Below are 23,072 nucleotides of genomic sequence, written 5' to 3'. Positions count from 1 at the left end.
TATTGTCAAGAATCAGAACCCTTCAAACTGCTTCCAATCACCCAGAGATCTACCAGAAGCACTTCTGCTCACACCCACTGTAAAGGACACTTGGCACCAATACTACAATTATTCCCTCCCAAGTCTTCTAGAAACAATAGATAAAGGAGCATTAAATAGCTATAGAAGCATTCCCACCCCACCCCCACCTTCACCCTCTTTTCTTCCCAACCTTATACTGCATGCAACACTAATGTCTCACCAAAAAATGAAACTGATCTGTAGAAAAGGCAACTTAAAAAAGAGATAATGCACGTATTTTTGTAAACTAAGAAATCTTTAATAAAAATTATTTTTTTAAAAAAGAAAAGTTATGTGACCTCCCTTTTATAAAATGGGTTCTGAGTGGGATTGGCCTGCAGCAGCAGGGGTCAGGAGCAGAGGCTGCACAGTAAGAGCTCTCAAAACAAACTTTCTGGACCCCAAATAAACCCAATACAGTCGTACCTTAGTTTTCAAACAGCTTAGTTCTCGAACGTTTTGGCTCCCGAACGCCACAAACCCAGAAGAGAATGTTCTGGTTTGCAAACTATTTTTGGAAGCCGAATGTCCACAGGGCTTCCGTTGCTTCCGATTGGCTGCAAGGGCTTCCTGCAACCAATTAGAAGCTGTGCTTCGGTTTTCGAACATTTTAGAAGTCGAACGGACTTCCGGAACAGATTCCATTCGACTTCCAAGTTATGACTGCATAGGCAATATATTTTACTTTTTTAAATTTATTGTTACATTGCGACCCCACTTTCCCTCCACGAATCTCAAGATGGCATACATGGTTCTCCGACCTCTCCACTGTCATCCTCACAACAACCCTGGGAGTTAGGCTGGACTGAGAGACTGGGACAACGTCACCCAGTGAGCTTAATGGCTGAGTGAGGATTTGAATGCTGGTCTCCCAGGTCTGAATCCAGTTCTCTAACCACTACAGCTCTCTCACTGCACCTTTCAAGGGGAGATGTGTTTTAAAAAAACCAAAAACAAAACTCATGGCTTGCTGCCCATCTTTTCACCCTGTCTGAATTAGAAAATATAAAAAGTGAAATGTGTATTTGCAGCCTTCCCAACGTGTAGGACAGAGCTCAGGTGTGTGTGAGTGTGCACAGCACTCAGGATCACCCTTTCTTTGCCCGTGCAGTTTGTGTGTGTGAACTCCGGAGAGCCGCAAGCCGTTTATTCCCCTGAGACCTTGCTCCATCACTACCAGAAGCAGAGTTACAGGTAGGTAGCCGTGTTGGTCTGCCGTAGTCAAAACAAAATTAAAAACTTCCTTCCACTAGCACCTTAGTGACCAACAAGAGTTATATTCTCTAGCAATCGACAAGAAGTCTCCTTGGGAGGAGAGCTAGACTCATCGGCTCCTGGGAAAAGGGCTCATGTCAAGCAATTGCTCAACCTAGAAAACGCACGGCAAATGTCAAAACACATCATCCTTCGCCTTTCTACCCCCACAAAACAAAAGCATAATCATTCATCTGAAGACACATACCAGAAAAACCCACACGCAACTCATTACGGGGTCACCAGCAATTCAGGACTCTCACAGTGGGACACCCACTACGTGTGTGTGTGTGTGTGTGTGTGTGTGTGTGTGTGTGACTATGTTAAGCTCAAAATTCAATGATAAACTGGTGCTAATGAGATATTTAACAGAAGGGCCAGGGAGTGGATTCCAGTGAAATATGGTTCAATTTTAATAAAGACTCTTAAAATAGCTTTGCAGTTTTGAAGCTGGCGGCTCGTCCTCCTACACAACGCATTATCCAAAGGGGTTGCCCATTATTAACTCCAGCAGACTGGAGTACTAACTCTTAAATGCATTTCCTTCTTGTCAACACTGCAGCAGGAGCGGTTTTATTTGGGGGTAAGACTAGCTACTCCCAGGCAGTTTTCTGGACTGCTTCAGCCACCCCTAAGTTTGTTGCTTCCTCGCCTGTTTCTCTTACTGCTCCTCAGCAAAGTTTTTTTCCCTTTCTCTAGCTAGTTCTCCCAGTAGCTATGCTCATCTCTCCTATAAAGGAGAAGCAATGGCAACAGAGAGAGGGTGACAGATAGCCATCAACAGTTAGCTTTTCCTGTTCTTCCGTACTTCGTTTCATGCTACTTTCTTCCATTTTGGACCATAACTCGGCAGCATAGCATCTTCCTTGTACACAGAATACGATCCCACATAGGGCTGGGAATGTCCCCAGACAGCTCCTGGCAGTCAGTGTAAACCAGGGGTAGCCAATGGGATGTTGGACTACAATTCCCACCAGCCCCAGCCAGCATAACCAATGGTGAATGATGATGGGAGTTTTAGTCCAACAACATCTGAAGGGCACCAGGTTGGCTGTCCCTGGTGTAAACAATGCTAAGTTAGAGAGAGACCAATGGGGCCAACTCAGTATAAGGCAGCTTCTTATGTTCCTACATAGCTCAGTTGGTTAGAGCATGGTGCTGATAACACCAAGGTCACGGGTTCAATCCCTGTTTGGGACAGCTGCATATTCCTGCATTGCAGGGGGCTGGACTAGATGATCCTCAGGATCCCTTCCAGCTCTACAATTCTATCATTCAACATTGTTTCATGCAGCTTTTTCTGTTATTTCAGTATTGGACTGATGTGGAAAGGTGGAAGCCCATCACCACAACTATAATAATAATATTAATCATAATTATTATTATTATTATTTATTATTTATACCCCGCCCATCTGGCTGGGTTTCCCCAGCCACTCTGGGCGGCTTCCAACAGTTGGCGGCTTCCAACTAGTGGACCAGCGAGAAATACATGTGGAAATAGGTAAGGAAAACCCAACTGTTTTCCAGTGCCTGGCTTGCTGCCAGTCCTCCTATTCCCCCCCCCCCCGCCCAATATCAAATAATTGAATGACTACTGCAAACTTTAGTTGGTTTAATCAGTGGATTAATCAGCTACAGCTTTAAGATCAATTTTAAGCAGTGAGGGCAACCTTTAATTGCTAGGGCTGAGAGTTAAGGACACACATTTTGAGGCTATTTTGATTCTGGTGTGTTACTGTAATATAGGAAATGAAACAAATATTAAAAGACAGTCTTTCCTTCAAATTGTGATCAGTAGATTTTGTTTATTAAACAGCAAGTTGTTTCACAATTCCTTTAGTATCTCAAAAAGAGATATTTGATATGTTCTAGAGGTGTAGCTCCATCAATTTGTTACAGCAAAGACTAACTCACTGCTTGTGGACCGAAGTGTACTTTGTAAGATGCACAGACTGTGAGATCCTTGGCTGACGTATTTTATACAAAACACAGGAGCCAGTATGGTATAGTGCAGGAGTGGGGAGCCTCTGGCCTATAAGCCAATTCTGGCCCACCAGGAGGTCCAAGTTGGCCTGAAAAGCCATTCCTCTCCCCCCCCCAACCATGACCTCCTGCGGGGGCAGGGCTCAGTCCTGTGGGGAGTGGAGGGAGATAAACATATGGCCCACAGGGCCAAAAAGGTTCCCATTGCTGTATAGCGGTTGGACTCATACTGCAGAGAGCCTGGTTCAAACTCCTACTCAGCAACAGACGGCACTGGGTGACCTTGGGCCTATCACTGCCTCTCATTCTAACCTACCACACAAGGTTGTTGTGAGGGGAAAGGAAGGGCAATGTAGGCTGCCTTGACTTCTTGTAAGGAAAATGTTAGTAAGAGGGAAAGACAGAGGCATCAGCAGGGAGAACATTTCATGAAGCAAGATTATAGGGCCCCAACCCAACAGATAAGTGAAATGCGTGATCTTTTTGAGAGGGCAGCTGCTTGCCCCATCAGCCTTCCCTCCCCCTCAAACTGCCACTGTGCAAGGCGGCCACATACCAGGCTGGGCATACACATTCAGCCCACACGAGAAAAGGTCCTACAAGCATACAGCTATGCATACAGAGAACACCTCCACATAAGGGGGGGAGTGTCCTCTGGGTTAATCAGAATCCGCCCCCCAAGTGGAATTCTACATGCATACATCGGTACATGTGTGCATATATCCACGTACGCTGAATGTGCACATTGGCCAGAAGGAGCATAGCTCTGGGGTACGTAACTGGTAGGAGGCAAAGCCAGTCCATGCCGCCCCATGGACGCCTCACACTTTCTTCAGATGCATGTGGGGATATATTTGAACCCCCTCCCTGAACAGAAGATCAAATCAGAGCAAGCAGCCTATTCCTAACTGGTAGTGAATGGGCAATGCAAGACAACTAGTGTACACTGACACCTAAAAAAGTGTTCGCAGTGAGTTAGTCTCGTGGGTAATGGCTAAGTATGATCATTTGCAGATTTTACAATAATTCCAGTTTCATGCTGGAGAATCTCTTTGAAACTTTCTTTTTCAGGTATGGCAGCTTTCAAGTCTGCTCGAGAATGCCCAAGGGGACTGAAACATTTCCCCACTATTATCAAAGTGTTGGCATCTTTAATGACTGGTTTGTTTAACTTATTTTCTTTGCACTGAGGTAGTCTGGCTTGTCCCCTTGAAACGGCAAACGGGCAAAATGATGAGCAAGACTGATTATTTATTGATTATTTGTATTTATTAAAACACCTCTTAAAATTATTTCTGTGTTATGCCACAGAGGCAGGAAAAGTCAAGGTCTCAAAATGCTATGATTTTTATTGTGTTTTAAGCCTGAGAGATCAACATTGGCCTTGCACCAAAAGGAAAATATAGGTGCCAGAAAAGCTTCCCTAAAGAGATAATTTTATAGAACAGGTTGGGAAACATCTGGCTATCCAGATTTTGCTGAGCTACAACTCCCATCATACCTGGCCATTCTTACTGCAGCTGATTAGAGTTGTAGTTCAGCAACATCTGGAGGGCAAACTGTTCACCATTCCTGCCATATATTACCAGTTTAGAAAATGTAGTATGGATTATGTTGTTGGCTCCTGTGCTTATGCCATAATACATTTGTTAGCCTTTAAGACAGTACCAAACTATTTTGTCTTTGAGATATTGAGTTTTGCATAAAATACATATTTATTACATCAAATTAATGATTGATCTATTTAAAAAGGATAATATTCATCAAATAAAGACTATTTGATCAAAAGCTCTCAGTTTAATATGACTAAGTCTATGGGAGCCATATATGTTATGTGCCACGGCATTCACTTTTTACTTTTAAATGAAGTTTTTAACTCCCAGGGCTATCAATAAAAGCTAAAGAGATAATCTGAAATGTAACAAGAACAGACACCCGTTCTTAGGGTGCTGAATTGCCATAACACAGAGGATAGCTTGCTCAAATGTAGCTACAAAGCAGTGCGCTAGGAGAAGTAAACCCAACCTGCACACAGGGCCGTCTTAAGCGTATCTGGTGCCCTGGCGCCGTGGTGCGAAGATCCCTCTGGTGCCCCCCCCGCCCCGTTTCACAGCGCGGCCCTGCCTGCACATGCAGCTTTCCTAACTTAGGATTGCTATATGTGACATTATCAAATACTGCAATTCCCAGTACTGACTCTTCCCACCCCTTCAGTCCTCTGTGAACATGGCCCTTAAGATCAGTCACAGAAGAATAGCTCTCTGTCCTATTCATAAGCAAGATTAGGTGGGGAACCAATATTGTGGAATGCCCTCTCAGTGAAGACCCGCTAGGCTCCCTCTCTGCCTGCCTTTCAGTGGTTAGGAAGTGCTTTTTAAACGTTCAACCTAATTTTTAATGTATGATCTGCTATTCAAAGAGTTTTAAACCTGCTATACGCTAGAGATTTGAGTTTTTAATAACTGCTCTCTTCCGAATGTTTTCAACTGTTGTCATTTTTACTACTTACAGCGGATTTAGTGTTTTAATTTTGTTTATTCTTGCCTTGATGTATTTTTATCCTTTTTACTGTAAGCCACTTTAATTGTTCCTACAGAAAAACAGGATGTAAATAACAAACAAAAACTAAAATAAAATAAACTGAAAGGCTCTGTGCAGTGCTTTTCTTCCACACTGGACTAAAGGTCTTATTGGAACAGCACTGAAATTTCGAAACTTCTCGGGTTGGTGCCATACCACAGGTCAGAACTGTGGGCTGGCGTAGCAGTCACTGTATCTCAGCTTTGTTGGCATAGCAAGCTGTTTGGATCAGGCCATTAGAAACCAAAAAAGGAAATGAAAAGATAATTTTCAGGGCATTATCTACTCATCGGCAAGTCTACTCAGAAGAAGCAAGTCACACTGAGTTCACCGAGCTTATTTCCAGGTTGAACTGGAGCCCATAGGTATTCAGGTAAGCAGTTCTGTCAGTGCAAGGATTTGTATTTGTGCAACAGAACCTCCCCTGGGAAGAATCCTGGGGGCCAAAGAGAGAGACCTGGAGGCCACAGTTGGTCCACAGCCTTAGGTTTCCCACTTCAGTCCGCACTGACTGGCCAGTCTTTAGGGTTACAGACAAGGGTCTTTCCCAGTCCTGCCGGGAGATGCCAGGGGTTGAACCTGACAGACCTTCTGTACACAAAGATGCTCTACTACGGTACTGAGCTGCAGCTCTTCCCCACCAGGGCAGTGTGATCAAACCACTTAGTCCCAAAGAAATCCATGGCACCTCCAAGGACCTATACACTCTCAATCAATGTTTATGGTACTGAATGAGAAAGGAAGTGGTTTGACTCAGTATAACATGGGTTTGTCTGTAAGAGATAAATTAAAGTACTGGTGAGGCACACAACACTGCCCTCTTATAGGACTTTACATCCTTTAAACCAATCTCCCCTGCTCTTGCATCCTCCAGCTGTTTTGGACTACAGCTCTCATTAGTCAACATGGCCAATGCCTAGCGATGACTGATGCCAAGGTTCAAAGTATCTGGAGGGTACCTGGTTGAGGAAGGGTGGTGTAAGTTAAGCAAACTCTTATCTAAATTACAGAGCTCTCTCCACATCCCATAAATATTCTCCATTTCATTTTTAAAGCTGCTCAACATACAAGGCTATGTAGAATCACATATAAGAAAGTTAATAGTAACTATTACTCACTCTTCTAGGTGTTTGACAGTTGCCTTCCACAAAAGTTGATTCGTACATACCAATTATTTTCTGAATCACTCAATTGAAAATTGCTCTACGCAGCATTTATGAAGTGAAGATTGCCCATCATAACGGGGACAGGGAATAAGTTAAGTTGTAATTGTTTTTTTGTGGGGTTTTTTTTACTGGACCCATCAATTCTGATATTTTGCAAGATTTCAACCCTATTCCTGTATAGCAAAACAGATTCATGGCAAAACGAGGGGGGGTTTATTAACTAGCCAACTGGTTAGGCTGCCCTGTGAGCAGATTATGGTGTTGGCCACATGAAGTTCACTTCAATTTTCATCGCTGTGAGCTTGCTCTACATTTGCAATAAGTCACTAGTTTAATATGACAAGCCCAGAAGGATGTGCTGCCACTGGGGCAATTTAACAGCTTCCATGGAACTGCTTGCTAGCACGTACTGGCCCTTCATTCGGCAAGTCAGAGGAGGTTGCTATGCCTTGCTTGAATAAAACGAACAGGAATTGGCTCTCGATGAGCTCTTCACAAACAATGCAAGGGGCCACAGCATGGTGGTAGGACACCTGCTTTGCATGAAGGAGGTCTCAGGTTCAATCCCAAGCTTCTCAGATAAGGCTGGGAGAGACCCGTGTCTGAAGCAGCTGCTGCTAGTCAATGCAGTGTATACAGTATAGTCGTACCTTGGAAGTCGAACAGCCGAAACATTCGGAAACCAAGGCACGACTTCCAATTGGTTTCCAACTGGGCAGGCGCGCCAGAAACAATAGCGGAAGCTGCGCTGGACATTCGGCTTCCAAAAAAAGTTCAGAAACCGAAACACTCACTTCCAGTTTTCAATCGTTTGGGAGCCGGAACGTTCGACTCCCAAGGCGTTCAGGAGCCAAGGTACGACTATACTGAGCTAGATGGACCAATGGTATGACTCAGTATAAGTCAGGCTCCTTTGCTCCTAACATAGCAACTTTTGAACTAGGCATTTCCCTATTTCCTCTGCAGTAGAGCAGGGGGAAGCCAACATGGTGCCCTCCAGCTATTCTTGGACTACAATTCCCACCAGCCCCAGACAGAGGTGATGAGAGTTGTAGTCCAACCACAGCTGTAGGGCAATACATCAGATCAAGAGGAATTCATGTGAGAAGAACATTAACGGGAATGTCAGATCACACTGACTATTGCCTCGCCCTTGTACTATGGTACTAGCTTGCAGATCCACCATATGTAATATGAAATTCATAGTCTTGTGAGACTCTGGCAACCATGCATAGAACTGCCCACTCCATATAGGGTAAGGGGGAAGAAAGGTGAGGAGAACTATGGCTGACACAGGCAGGCAAAATAAAATTAAAAAAAATACGCTGGATACAATCATACCATGCCATGACTTAAACCAGGAACACTGAGTTGTGAGGTTGGGACACAGCCTACAAAACTACTAAGGATTGTGTGTGGTTAGGCCTCAGATACCTCTTCTCGTGGGGGAGAACAGAGGTGTGCAACATCACCTTCTGCAGTTGGTGGGCAGGACGATACCTCTGCACTGGCCATATCTGCTTCTACATACCAGAAGCCTTGCTTTCTGCCTATGCCTACTCAGAAGGGTAGCACGTCCTGCCTGCTACACTTCCAAGTTTCACTTCCCCCAACTCCACCCACTAATATCAGGGTACTGACCTGGAAAACATGCCCTCTGGGTCTAGATTGCAATATTGCCACCCACAACCCACCTTGTCCCAACAGCACATTAATTGTCTTCTACCTAATCCTTTACAGCAGATAAATTCTCTGTCCCATGTTGTTGTGGCTCTCTTATGATTTTACTTAGAACGTTATACTTAGGGCGCAGTGCATTAAATATTCCCGCAATTCCCTCTTTCTCTGTCTTTCTAGATTAGGGTTTTTCCAAAGTTGGGTCTCCAGTTGTTGTTGGACTACAACTCCCATCATCCCTAGCTAGCAGGATCAGTGGTCAGGGATGATGGGAACTGTAGTCCAAAAACAGCTGGAGACCCAACTTTGGGAAACTCCGATCTACATCAATAATAATGCAGTCATTATAATTACTACTATAATACTAATATATTTAAATAACACATTTTCTAGCTCAGTGAACAACAGCCCTGTATCATGCACCAGTATTATAATAACACAGACAGTACACTGAGCCTGAAATGAGGCTTAGTTGTCTGCTAAGTTCATAGCAGAGGTGAGATGTGAACTGGGACTGTCCTAGCCCACAGCTGATCCTTAATCAATATGCTATTCTAGTTCTCAGCTGCAGTTTATGCAAAACTATGATGAATAAACCTAATCTTATTTTTAAAATTATTTTTATTTAAAGAAAAGATCAATGTAAATGAAATATTAGTAAAACTAGAAAAACTCTAGGAACCTCATCAGAAGAATAGTGAACATGAAATAATTTTCAGAGCTTGCAAACTATATGATAGGACTACTTTTCTTATTTTGATGCCATCCATTTAAATCTGATTAAGTGGGAGGGATGGGGGAGCATGAGGAGCTTTTAGTTCAGCATCTTCCACTTGACAAACTTGTCTTGCAAAGGCTGGCATTTAAAACTAATTTTGCCAGTGTCTGGTTTTTTATGTTGCAAACCCTATCAGAATACAAACACCAAAGCCTCTCATTTGAGAGCACAGCATGTGGCTTAAGAAAGGGATGCCTTGGGCAGACGAATTTCAGCATGATAAAATGGACCTGCCAGTGAAACATGCTGCACAACATACAGTTGTATGACCAACAGTTCTCATCAGATGACCCTTTACATCCTATTGCCTACCTAGTCAAAACTATTCCTGCACTTTGCAAGAAAAACTGAACACAGATATATGTACCAACTATGGTGGGGGGTAACCTGGCAAGTCCATCACCAACTCTCCTTTTTATTTGAAATAAACAAGGGTTAGAAAGAAAATGACAGGGCTGGAGATATTGCCTATTAACCTAGAGCTGAGAAAGTTATCACACTGTCTGATTAGTTGTAGTAGCAGAGAAAGCTCACAGAATCTTCTTCCCAGGACCTTATTGATTACTTGTTCCCTATCTCCTAAGTTTTTTAGGTAAAAGGTTTAGTGATCCCATCTTCAAATTGTGCAGAAATTAGCATCATTTGTAAGAAGTCAAACACGGTAGCAAAAACATCCAGATCAAAACAAGACTTAGCCATAAGTCCAGCACTACAGGTAAATGACATCAGTATTTTTCAGACAACAATTAATGCTGTTTCTCCTCCTTTCTTCTATCCTTAAAGCTGGCAGCCACCGCCAGGTCCATCTTTAGCAATGCTGTATATTCCACCCAGCAAGCTATATTACACAGGAAGGTTCAGAAAATCAAAATTCCTTCAATGGCGTGACACATAGGAAGGAAGCACAGGGAAGGGGTTTGAGAAGAGGAAAGAGGGGTGGTTTTGCTGCAAACCTACACCACAAGCAAAACAAGGGGCTCCATTCCAGTCACTGCCTCCTTTCCTACATAGCCTCCTGGATGGATGGCTAGTTGGCAGGCAAGACTGTAGACAAAAACAGTGCACCCTGAAGGGGGGGGTAAAATCAGGTGGTCCATCAGAACAAAAGAACCACAAACCTGGCTCCTTGCATGACACAACAACACACAGCCACCTTCCCACTCACCCACCCACCCACCCGCCACAGCCACCACCCCGACCCCAATCGCCTCCGCCTCCACCCCTACACCTCTGGGCAGCCTGTATTTTTGCTGCTTTCAGAGGTCTCACGCTTTTCTCCCCCACCCTCTCCTTTTTAAAATAATAATAATAATGAATATAATAGAGGAAATGAAAATAAAGCCACACGAAATCTCTTGCCGAGCGAGAAGCAGCCCTGCTCCATCGCGAGAGGAAAACAAACAAATAAAATACCTCAACATCCACAAGCAGCCGGAGCATCTGATCTGACATGGAGGGGAGATGGGCAGGATTTTATAGACACCAACATCAGCCCTGGCGAGGTTCTCCCGCCCATACACAGAGATCCTGCATCCGCGGGGAAGGGAGAAGAATACCGCCAGGAGGGAATGCAATTGGAGGAGGGGGGAGAGAGAAGGAGAAAGAAAAGAGAGAGAGAGATCCAGTTCCGACATAGCAGATAATAGGGTGGGTGGATGCAGTTAAAAGAAAATGTGACACACACACACACACACACACACACACACAGAGAGAGAGAGAGAGAGAGAGAGAGGCCAATTCCTTACCTCCGTCCAGGGCGCAGCAGACTAAACAGGCAGCGCCGGCGGCAGCCACTAGAGCTCGTCCTGTGTGGCTTCCGCCCCGCCAGCCCCGTCTGCCTGCCGTTGCTCCTCCCCAACAAGCCCGGAGTCCAGAGTCTGTCTGTGTCTCTGTCTCTCGGTCCTGCTGCTGCTGCTGGGCCTGACTCCCCTTTCACGTGACGCAGCCACATGACCCAACATGTTACTTGCTTCTCTCTCTGTCTCTCGCCGCCCCCCGCCCCCACCCGCAACTCCGGCTCTGCCCCCTCCTCCTCTTCTCCGTGTCTCCGGGGTCTCTCGCTCGGTGTCACGCGAGGAGGGCAAAAGGCGAGCCGCGCCTCTGAGCATGTGCAGAGCGCTTTTGCCCCTCCGCGCGGCGGGGAACCGCAGCCGAGCCTATCCACCCCGCTATACGGGAGCGGAGGCAGTCGCTCCGGGTCAAAGGATGCGGCTTTTAGGCCTCGGCCTGGTACTGCCTCAATGCGATTCCTTTATTTTCATCGCGAAAGAAAGATTCCGTTATTGTTTATCATTTGCCACTGCGTTTTTTTGAACGTTTGTAATAACATTAATAACTGCATTGCTTAGCAATATTCCCGTGATTTAAGACATCATTCGGGGGGGGGGTGCAGCTTCCCCTAGGGATGTGTTTTCTTTGTGGTATATTTAAGTATAGATTCTTAGGTGGTTTATAGGCGGGCCATTGGTTTTTTTCTGGAGCAACAACTGCAAATTCCGTCTTATTGCTGCCTACAGCACCAACCTTGATCCAGCATCAATAGCTTTATAACTGTAATGTATAATGGGCCTCCCCGGATGGAAAAGGGTGTGTCCTCGCTTTCCTAGTTCCTAATTGTAGCCATTCTGCCTAATCCTCTATATTTCAGAAAAGATGTGTTTGTATTTAGAATGATTGTACAGAGGCGGTTTTAGGGTAGCACTACCAGTTCAGTTGCACTGGGCGCTGGCACTGCAAGGGTTGCCGCAGCAATAATGTAGAACAGGCAGACCAAATTTTAGCATTGCACAGGGAACCACAGAAATTTTAGAGCCCCAAGTCTGCCGCTGGATTTATAAATCATTTAATCAATGTGGTATGCATAATAAAATTTAAAAAACAATAAAATAAAAACTTAAAACAAATGTACAAATAACAATAAAGCAAATAAAAACAGTAAAACACCTAAAACCAATGTTGTCATTACTAGCGCCCTCATAACTTGCATTGCTCTGGAATTCTAATAAAACAAAACAATCTGCAGTTTTGAAAGTTTTGGTCCGCCTTCTTGATTCAAAATGGCAGGCAGTTGCATCCTCACAGATGAAAATCCACTCCTTGATCTCAATAACCATGCAAATTTAGGTTACAACATCTTATGAGGTCCAAATGCAGAGCGAACACACCACTGCAAAATGTATGGATGATGATTTAAATTTCTTACTTGCATTTCACCATAAGTTCCCAAGGCAGCTTGCCGTGGTTTGACAATGCAATATTAAAAACAATTTAAAACAAATTACAGCCAGGAATAGGGTGGGCCCTTAATAATATATCTCTTAAAGGTCAGGGTGAAAAGGTGCATCTTCAGCATTCGATGCATAATAAATCCAGACACACCTCTGTGGAAATAGATTATATGTTTAGGCAGGCTTGCTGAAATAATAAAAAATGGAATTTACTAGAATGCATATAGCTTCTGTTCCAGCTAATTTAACTTTGAAGGAGAATTGCACTTTAAAATGACAAGTAAGAAATAACATGATGGGGACATTTTAATAATCGCTCAAATGTTGTCGACATGGGAAATAGACAAACTATTATCCTTTGAAGTTATGAGGCAGAAAGTCGCAAGTGCGCTGTTGATGAATAAACTATTACGTAATTCAAATAAAATAAAAAAATTCCTTCAGTAGCACCTTAAAGACCAACTAAGTTTTTATTTTGGTATGAGCTTTCGTGTGCATGCACACTTCTAAAGTGTGCATGCACACGAAAGCTCATACCAAAATAAAAACTTAGTTGGTCTTTAAGGTGCTACTGAAGGAATTTTTTTATTTTACTTCGATCCAGACCAACACGGCTACCTACCTGTAATTCAAATAAGATTCAGATACAGGTTTAAAACTGCTATGAGCTGTGGATAAAACAATAGAGTAGGAATACGTGCAGAGGTTCAGACAAAGGTGTGATGGAAACCCACCTCACCCCCTGAAAATCAGGAATGGTGTTTTTATTTGTATAGACTTGTTATAGTTTGTATTACTGTATATTGAAAGTCGAGTGTATTACTGATGCCTCTGCGCTGCCACCCCCACCCCCGGTCTCTGCTTTGATATTTTGATACCTGTTTCCTGTGATTATTTTGTTGTATGCTTGATTTAGCATTTTAATAAAATAAAATAACCAGGTATGAGCACTGGAGTTAAAGGGTGTGTCTGGAGTGGATTGGATTTCTGAGCAATAGTTACACTGAAATTTAAATCAAAAGAAGAGCCGAGCTAGATCAGGCCAAAGGTCCAATATCCTGTTCTCTTCATGGCAAACAATATGCCTATAGGGAGCCTATGAGCAGGGCCTGAGTGCAGCAGCATCACTCTCATAGTAATAATTTACCGGTAATTTTTATGCTACCTTTGCACTCAAAAAACATGCACAAGCAGCAGTATGTCTCAAAAATGACAATCACATAAAACAATTTCATAATAATAAGACAGCACTATAATAGCATATAAAGCAGGCATCCCCAAACTTCGGCCCTCCAGATGTTTTGGACTACAATTCCCATCTTCCCCAACCACTGGTTCTGTTAGCTAGGGATCATGGGAGTTGTAGGCCAAAACAACTGGAGGGCCGCAGTTTGGGGATGCCTGATATAAAGCATCATACAAAGAACATTTAAATGCTACAAATATAATAGCATAACAGCAGAAAGAGAGCTTGAGAGTTTCACCTGTGTTCCTTGAAACCCCTCCCATGGAGAAATCCAAACTGACCCTCCCATGATGCTGCTCACAGCCCTTCCTACAGTAGCCTTTTGCAAGGCTTCTGAAAGCAGGGGTTTGGGATAGCTGGAAAGACCCTTCCCATGGTGTTGCTCACAATCATCCCTTGCTAGTAATTCCCAGCAACTGGCATTCAGAAGCATACAGCCTCTGACAGTGGAAGTAGAACATAGCCAACATGACTAGTAGCCACTGATAGTCTTATGCTCCTTAAAGGTAAAGCGACCCCTGACCATTAGGTCCAGTCATGACCGACTCTGGGGTTGTGGTGCTCATATCGCGTACAGCTTCCAGGTCATGTGGCCAGCATGACAAAGTCGCTTATGGCGAACCAGAGCAGCACACGGAAACGCTGTTTATCTTCCCGCTGTATTTATCTACTTGCACTTTGACGTGCTTTCGAACTGCTAAGTTGACAGGAGCTGGGACCAAGCAACAGGAGCTCAGCCCATTGCGGGGATTCGAACTGCCCACCTTCTGATCGGCAAGCCCTAGGCTCTGTGGTTTAACCCACAGCGCCGCCCTTAATCTACTGTAAAAGTCTTAGTCATTGTTCTAGGTTTTTGCTTTTTCAGGATATTGCTTGACACGTTGCAAACTCTTGTAAAATTGGTTTCAGCAAAGTCATGGTGGGATCTTTGCAGCAGTGGAGGAGATGTTGCATGTTGAAATTGTCTTCTGTTTTTGTTTGTTTGTTTGTTTGTTTTTGTTTGTTTTTTAAAAAACACACTTAGATCTCCTAACTCAGCACACAACATCCAGCACACCAAATTTGTTGGATTGATCTACAATCAGCATAACTGAGTTTTGCCTTGACAGTACTACAATACTTGCATAAACACCATCCCATATAAAATCTGTTAGAGGGCAAAATTAGGTTTCTGTTGGTTGGGGAATGAGTGTGGCATATTCACCATGGATTTCCTTTTTTTTATATAACTATTTATTAAATTTTCCAATTAAACACATTTAAGACATTATACAAAACAAACAAACAAACAAACATTCAAAATACATACATCACTCTTTTAACACTTCTCATTACTCCTAACCAAAAAAATACTCCGCCGAGTTTGACTTCCCTCCCTCCCCTCAATAGGTTTTCTAATCAGTTCTTATCTCGCAGTTCCTTTATATCTAGTCCTTAAAGTCAATTCGTAGGATTTATTTCAAGCCTGCAAGTGTCTTTAAACCTCTACAGTTCTTTTCCATATAATCCACAAATTTACTCCAGTCTCTTAGAAACCTTGTCTCCCTCTGGTTTCGAATCCTGCTAGTCAGTCTCGCTAATTCTGCATATTCAATCATCTTTGTCTGCCACTCTCCAATTGTCGGTAAGTCCTGGGTCTTCCATTTTTGGGCTAACAGTGTCCTCGCCGCAGTTGTCGCATACAAAAATAAGATATTATCCTCCTTGGTTATCTCTTGACCTATCATTCCTAACAAAAAGGCTTCCGGTCTTTTGGGAAAGGTATACTTAAAAATCTTTTTTAATTCATTATATATCATTTCCCAATATCCTTTAACCTTTTCACATTTCCACCACATATGATAAAAGTCCCCTTCCTTTTCATTGCATTTCCAGCACATTCTATTACTCATTCTATACATTTTTGCTAGTTTCACCGGGGTTAAATGCCATCTATACATCATCTTCCAAACATTCTCTTTCAAAGCTTTGTACTGCTTATTCACCATGGATTTCCATCTCTCCTACCTGTCTAGCAGTATCACACTAGGGGTTTTTATTTTATTTTATGCTATTGGATTTTTCAAAGTCTTGATATAAAACCTCACTAGCATACATTGGTATCATGTTACCACATCTGTTGACTGCTCAGTCCTAATACCACCTTTTCTAATAACAGGAGAATAATTTCCCTGACAAAAACAATATTTTTATTTTATTGTCATTTATTTTATTTCTATACCGCCCTATACCCGAAGGTATAATAACACCAATACTATTCACACATCCAGAAGAAAGTTGCAAATCTCAGAACAAATCATCATGTCTGTGGCACAGAATGTCAACCATGTTTTTTTCATGGGAGTGATTTGTGAGTGCCCTCCTGTGAAAGCAACAAGTATTATCAGAAGCAGCTGTGAGTTGGTGTCAATCTAACACTCGGTTGTAAACTGATCGGTTAAATGAAACAGCGATTTCAAAAACTACATAATTTGCAAAATATAATTGTACGGAATTTAAGGGATATGGTTTTCATGGTTAGGTTTTCTGTTTTTGACCAGTCTCATCTGAAGCTGGCAGCTGGGAAGGCACAGAGAGATTTGACTTCCTCTCTGGGCATAATCCAAAGGTATGGGGTTTGGGAGAGGAGGTTTAAAAGCCTTATGGGGAAGCTGGATGTCTTGCAGTGTTAATGTTGTGAAGTCCTTTCATGTTACACTAATTCAGTCATATCATAAAGTCTGTAGTCTCCAGTGACCTTCATTCTAATGGAACCAAATCCAGGAGATGTGCTGACACCCCTAAAGTACCTTACCACTTGGAGATTGGGCTGTGCATAACATTATTAGAAGACAAACAATTTCACATTTCATTTATTGAAGAATGCTGGAATACAATTCAGTTGTAGTGACTTGTGATTTGTCAGACTCTAGATCTTCATCTGCAATTAGCAGGAATAAAATTCAACATGAATTTTGCAGAACTGGGCGGAAACTGCAGCAAGTAACATTCAATAGGGGCAAACCATGCAAAGTTCTGAATGGTGGGGCGGCAGTCAAATGTACAGGTATAGGATGGGGAATATGGTATGGCAATAGTACATGAGGAAAGGATCTCAGGATTGTAACTGATCATAAGGTGAACGTGGCAGATAATGAAATTTTAGAACTATGCCTGTTGTCTTTGTCCATGGAGTTTTCTTGGCAGGGATACTGGAGTGGCTTGCCAGTTCCTTCTCCAGGTGGATCACGTTCAGTCAAAACTCTCCACTATGACCTGTCCATCTTGGGTGGCCCTGCATGGCAAAGCTCATAGCTTCTCTCAGTTATTCAAGCCCCTTCACCACGACAAGGCATTGATCCATGACAAAGCAATGACAAACCTAGACAGCATATTAAAAAGCAGAGACATCACCTTGCCAACAAAGGTCCGTATAGTTAAAGCTATGGTTTTCCCAGTAGTGATGTATGGAAGTGAGAGCTGGACCATAAAGAAGGCTGATCGCCGAAGAATTGATGCTTTTGAATTATGGTGCTGGAGGAGACTCTTGAGAGTCCCATGGACTGCAAGAAGATCAAACCTATCCATTTTGAAGGAAATCAGCTCTGAGTGCTCACTGGAAGGACAGGTCGTGAAGCTGAGGCTCCAATACTTTGGCCACCTCATGAGAAGAGAAGACTCCCTGGAAAAGACCCTGATGTTGGGAAAGATTGGGGGCACTGGGAGAAGAGAACAACAGAGGACGAGATGGTTGGACAGTGTTCTCGAAGCCACCAACATGAGTTTGACCAAACTGCGGGAGACAGTGGAAGACAGGAGTGCCTGGCGTGCTCTGGTCCATGGGGTCACGAAGAGTCAGACACAACTAAATAACAACAACAATAGAACTATAGTTCTCGAGTCACAGGAAGTAATGGTTCTACTTTATAGTGCAGCAGCTAGGCCTCATTGGGAGCAGCATGTTCATTTCTGGCTGTTACACTTTAAATAGTGTATATACAAATTAAAACGGGTTCAGAGAAGGAAAATTAAGATTGTAAACAAGTTGGAAACCAATCCCTCGAGGAAAGGTTGAAAAAGTTAAGTACGGTATGTTTAGCATGCAGAAGAGAAGACAGAGGAGGGACGTAATAGCACTCTTCCAATATCCGAGGAACTTTTACTTAGAAACAATTACTTCTCTGCTGCCCAAGATGTCAGGACTAGATCTAGTGGGCTTAAGTTACAGGAGGGTAGATTTTTATTGAACATTAGGAACAACTTATGGACAATTAGAGTACTTCAATAATGGAGTGAATTACTTAAAAGGATGTGGGCTGCAGCTCTGTAGTTCCTTCACTGAGCAAGTCTTGGACCTGAAAGCCTAAAAGGTCCCCTCCAAGTCTATCATTTTATATAAGACACTAGCTAGCCCGGCCACGTGTTGCTGTGGTTCTTTCCTGTGATTCCCCCCACCTTGTCCGGACACATAACTTATCCTGCCCCCTCCTACCCCCACCCCCTGGTTCATCCCTGTGACTGCCCCACCCTGTCCCGACCCATGAGCTATCGAGCCCCCTTCCCCCCACCCCTGCAGCACATCCATGTGACTGGCCCCACTCTGTCCCGACCCATGAGCTATTGAGTCCCCTTCTCCCCCCACCCCTACAGCGCATCCCTGTGACTGGCCCCACCCTGTCCTGATTCATGAACTATCGAGCCCCCTCCTCCCCCCTGTCTGAGCCCTCTGTTGTCCCCGGGGAGTGTTGTTCCTTTCCCCCTGTATCTTCCTACATTGGCCCCCACCCTTGGAGAAGGAACTGTCAGTTTCTGGGTTCTATTTCCCAGTATTTACTTTTGTCTGAGCCCTCTGTTGTCCCCGGGGAGTATTGTCCCCTCCCCCCTGTATCTCCATAAATTGGCTACTGCGCATGCATCGTGAACATTTATATATATATATAGATTGATTTTTTTTTGAAATAAGAATATGAGAAGCAGATGTTACTATTGTTTGATTTTATTTGTGGGGTTGTCATTTATTTTGGTGGGCATTGTATGATTTGGGCGTTGTGTGTTTTGTGGTTTGTTTGTTTTGGTTATTTGGATTTTCTAATTTTGGAGTAGGTGTTTTGAATGTAGGATGTGGTGTTGGTTTGAGGACTTAAACTGGGGAGAGAAAGTGCATGGTTGTTGTGTGTTTTTTTAAAGACGCAGAGGCTGGCAATCAGTCATAGTATAAAGCCTAGGTTAAAAGGGGCACGACTGCCCTTACTTAAAATGGCTGTCGTAGCCTCGCATGTGACACAATGCCCACTAAATTAAAAAGCAAAAACCCCTCTCCGTGCCCCCAAGTGCGTGTTAGGGGAAATGATGAATGACTGCCTAATGCTGCCAGGCGTTTATTAATGCAGCCGCCGGGAGAGGCTTTGGGCTTGGGCTTTGGAGGTAGAATGGCCGTTTTGGCAGTTGGCCTACTCAGTTTTCCCTGTCCCAACCTAACCCCCACTGCTTTGCATAGCTGCCAAGTTTTCCCTTTTCTCGCGAGGAAGCCTATTCAACATAAGGGAAAATCCCTTTAAAAAAGGGATAACTTGGCAGCTATGCTGCTTTGGCTGACTCAGGCTCCTCCCTCCCCCATGGCTATGTGTCCCCCCTCCCTTTCTTGTGCCTCATCCCTGTGCCCCCCCCCCTTGTGAAAGGCCCTATTCTGTTTGTTTTTCCCTGCTTGGCAATGCTGCGGCCTATTGAAAAAGCTGGGCCTTGTTGCTGCAAAAGGACTGTTTTCAGTTGGTTGCTGTGGAATTTTGTGATGTCATCTGGCAGCGCAGCTGCTGGAGTCTTCAGAGCTTCTGGTGGTGACATCTAATTTGGGCGCCACTTTTTTGTGTTTAATCATTATTTTAGGTGTGAAAGGTGTGGCTTTTTGGGGGGGAAATTATGCTAGATCCTTCCCTGATGTTGTGGCCAAATTTGTCACATTATAGTCCAGCAGTTACAGAGAAAGGCTGTTTCATCCACGTGCACAATGCCTATAATTTTTATATAGAGAGATAATAACTTTGGATGGTATCAAATGCTACTCCTACTCAGAATTAGACCCATTGAAATTAATGGACAAGACTTAGGGTTATTCATTTCAGTGGGAGGAGTTCAATACTGTACTGTATATGCAGAGGTAGGCAACCTCAGGCCAGGGGCGTACCCAGGATCAAAATTAGGGGGGGCAAGGGGCGGGGGCAAGGGGCGGGAGGGGAGGGGCCACAGTGGGAATGTGGGCGGGGCTACGTGGCCTGCGTCCTCCCAGCTCTTCTGAGGAGGCAGCCCCAGGCTCTTGTTCCCGGCACGAAGCTCCAGAGGCGCGCGGGGAACGCAAGCCTGGGGCTGCCTCCTCCGCGCCTCCCAGGTCTTCCGAGGAGGCGGCCCGAAGCTCCCGTTCCCGGCGCGAAGCTCCAGAGGTGCGCGGGGAACGCGAGCCTGTGGCTGCCTCCTCCACTTACACTCCCCGCTCCCGCTTACGCTCCCCTCGCGCCTCTGGAGCTTTGCGCTGGGAGCCGGAGCCTGGGGCTGCCACGCTGCGCCCCTTAGCCTTTTGCTTCTAGGGGGGGCAATTGCCCCCTCCTGCCCCCCTGCCCACGGCACTGGTCGCCCCTCTGGGCAGCTCGCCCCATCCCCCGGGTGCGCTGTTTCTGCCCCGAGCGCAGACGGCTCAGTCTCCTCCTCCTCTGTTTCCCACCCGGCTCCTCACTGTGCCTCCTGGGCTGGCTCCGCAGCCACTGTCCCTGGCTGAGCTGCCCCTGCAGCTGCTCTGCATAGACATCAAGGCACCCAGCCAGAAAAGTGAGTGTGAGTGCCTCAATCCGGGGAGAAAGTGGGGGGAGGGAGGATCTTGGAAGGGTTGAAGGAGCCTGCAGTGTGTGTGCGTGTGTGTGTTTGCTGCTGCTGACTGACTGTATTTCGAATTGGGGGAGTGTCTGTTTCTCCTGCTGCAGGGGAGAAAACTACAAAGAAGTGACTTCTTGGTGGGGGTGGTCGGGGTGGGGTGGGGAGAACAAGCGAGGATCCCTCCGTCTCTTACGTTTACACCCCACCGCTTTTGCAGCTCGATAGTGGGAGGGAGAGAGGAGAAAGTGCGATGGGTTATGGAAAGGGGAAAGGGGGGAGGGCTGGTCTGTTTCTTTCTGGCTGGGGCCACACGCCCCGCTTTTTGCATTGAGATTTCTTCTTTCTTTTTAGCTTGGGGGGGGGCAGCTGGCTTCTAGAGTAGGGCAGCTGCCCTAACTTGCCCCGTGGTGGGTACGCCCTTGCCTCAGGCCCGTGGGCCAGATGCAGCCCATTCGCCTTCTAAATCGGCCTGCAGACGGTCCGGGAATCAGCGTATGTTTACATTAGTAGAATGTGTGCTTTTATTTAAAATGCATCTCTGGGTTATTTGTGGGGCATAGGAATTCATTCATTTCCCCCCCAAAAATATAGTCTGGCCCACCACATGGTCTGAGGGACAGTGGACCGGCCCATGGCTGAAAAAGCTTGCTGACCCCTGGTATAGTGCTATGGCAATCGTTCTGTCAGTACCAAAAAAATCAGGTTGCCAGACAGAACGATCCCCATCTCCTCTTCCATGCTTTTCTCAGGGTTCTCTTCACACTATCCCAAGCCAATTGCAGAGGACGCATGCAGAGAAGTGGGGAAAGTCCCATTGCTCTAGCAGAAGTCCTTGCATAGGTTTCTACAAGAATGACGCATTAGTTGAATCCTGCACACGGAATCTACTGAACACAACTCCATATCTCAATATTCTACTTGACACAAGAAACAGGAGCCCTATTCACTTGTTCCTCCTGTGTGTGTGAACCAGGGCTTTTTTTCAGCCAAAACTCACAGGAACTCAGTTCCGGCACCTCTCAGATGGGTGCCATTGCCATTATAAGAGAACAAGGGTGAGTTCATGGTGAGTTCCGGCACCTCTTTTTCTAGAAAAATAGCACTTGTAGGAACCATACAAAAGAGGTGAGCAGGATCCCATCTGTCTAGCCCAGCTGCTCACAATATTACCATGCCCACTGCCCCCCACCCCATGTCTGTGCTGAAAGAAAAGGAGATGCACAAACACTTGTGCACACATAGATTCTCCACATGTTTGGAAATCTTAATCATGCAGAGTTCTTGGACACGTGGGAAGCCTGAACATGCATCTAGCGGTACAGATATAGGATCACCTTTCAGATATTGTGCAAACAAATTTAGTTGTTAAAGACATTACAGTGGTACCTCGGGTTACAAACGGTTCAGGTTACAAACGGTTCAGGTTACAGACTATGCTAACCCAGAAATAGTACCTCAGGTTAAGAACTTTGCTTCAGGATGAAAACAGAAATCGTGCTCTGGCAGCGCGGCGGCAGCAGGAAGCCCCATTAGCTAAAGTGGTGCTTCAGGTTAAGAACAGTTTCAGGTTAAGAACGGACCTCCAGAATGAATTAAGTTATTAACCAGAGGTACCACTGTACTCTAGTCCATACACACCTTCAATCTATTGTGCTTGTTAAAGCCCAAGCTTAAAAATGGGACACATGCAAACACTAGCCATGACAAATGATGTCAGCCACAACTGGAAGTGTTTTGAGTCCTGAGAAATCTGGAAAGGCTACTCTTCAGCTTTTTACTCACTACTTGTAATACCTGATTATCCGGCTTAATGATTGCTGAGCTGAACCTCCTGCCTCACCGAATTAGTTTCCTCTCATTTGTGTTATAAGCATAAAAATCAGTATAATACAGAACATGCATAATAGCAGTCTGTTCTTTCTTTTAATATATATCTCACAGATCCATGCTATCTAGAGCGAATTGGGGTAGCGCCCTTTGCAGTTGCTCAGTTCAGGTTGTTACTTCTGGATAATTATGCTGTAAACTGCCCTGTGATCTTTGGATGAAGGGCGGTATATAAACTTAATGAATAATAAAATAAAATAATAATTGTCTGAAATCAGCAACCTGACTTTAGGTTAGTATACCTAAATTAAAATTTTGTATTTTCAGTAGTACCTCGGTTTATGAACTTAATCCGTTCCGGAGGTCCGTTCTTAAACTGAAACAGTTCTTAAACCGAGGTGCGCTTTCCCTGATGAGGCTGTAGCAAAATTA

The 23,072-nt window shown here is 44.5% G+C and overlaps 1 protein-coding gene and 1 non-coding gene across 2 annotated transcripts in view; one reads left to right on the top strand and one right to left on the bottom strand.

The window, feature by feature from the left end:
- Positions 1 to 11,170, bottom strand: part of TULP4 (TUB like protein 4) — a 93,658-nt gene extending 82,488 nt beyond the window's left edge. The window contains exon 1 of the mRNA XM_035108643.3: positions 10,914 to 11,170. The gene's annotated coding sequence lies outside the window, so the exon portion shown is untranslated. The remainder of the gene's footprint in view (positions 1 to 10,913) is intronic.
- On the top strand, positions 2,439 to 2,514 carry TRNAI-GAU (transfer RNA isoleucine (anticodon GAU)). Its single transcript has one exon. It is a non-coding gene; the product is annotated as a tRNA-Ile (tRNA).
- Positions 11,171 to 23,072: the final 11,902 nt, after the last annotated feature.

This window comes from Zootoca vivipara, chromosome 3 (genome assembly GCF_965207765.1).
Source record: "Zootoca vivipara chromosome 3, rZooViv2.hap1.1, whole genome shotgun sequence".
NCBI lineage: Eukaryota > Metazoa > Chordata > Lepidosauria > Squamata > Lacertidae > Zootoca > Zootoca vivipara.
Note: the sequence above shows the minus strand (reverse complement) of the source record. Positions and strands in the feature narration are given on the sequence as shown.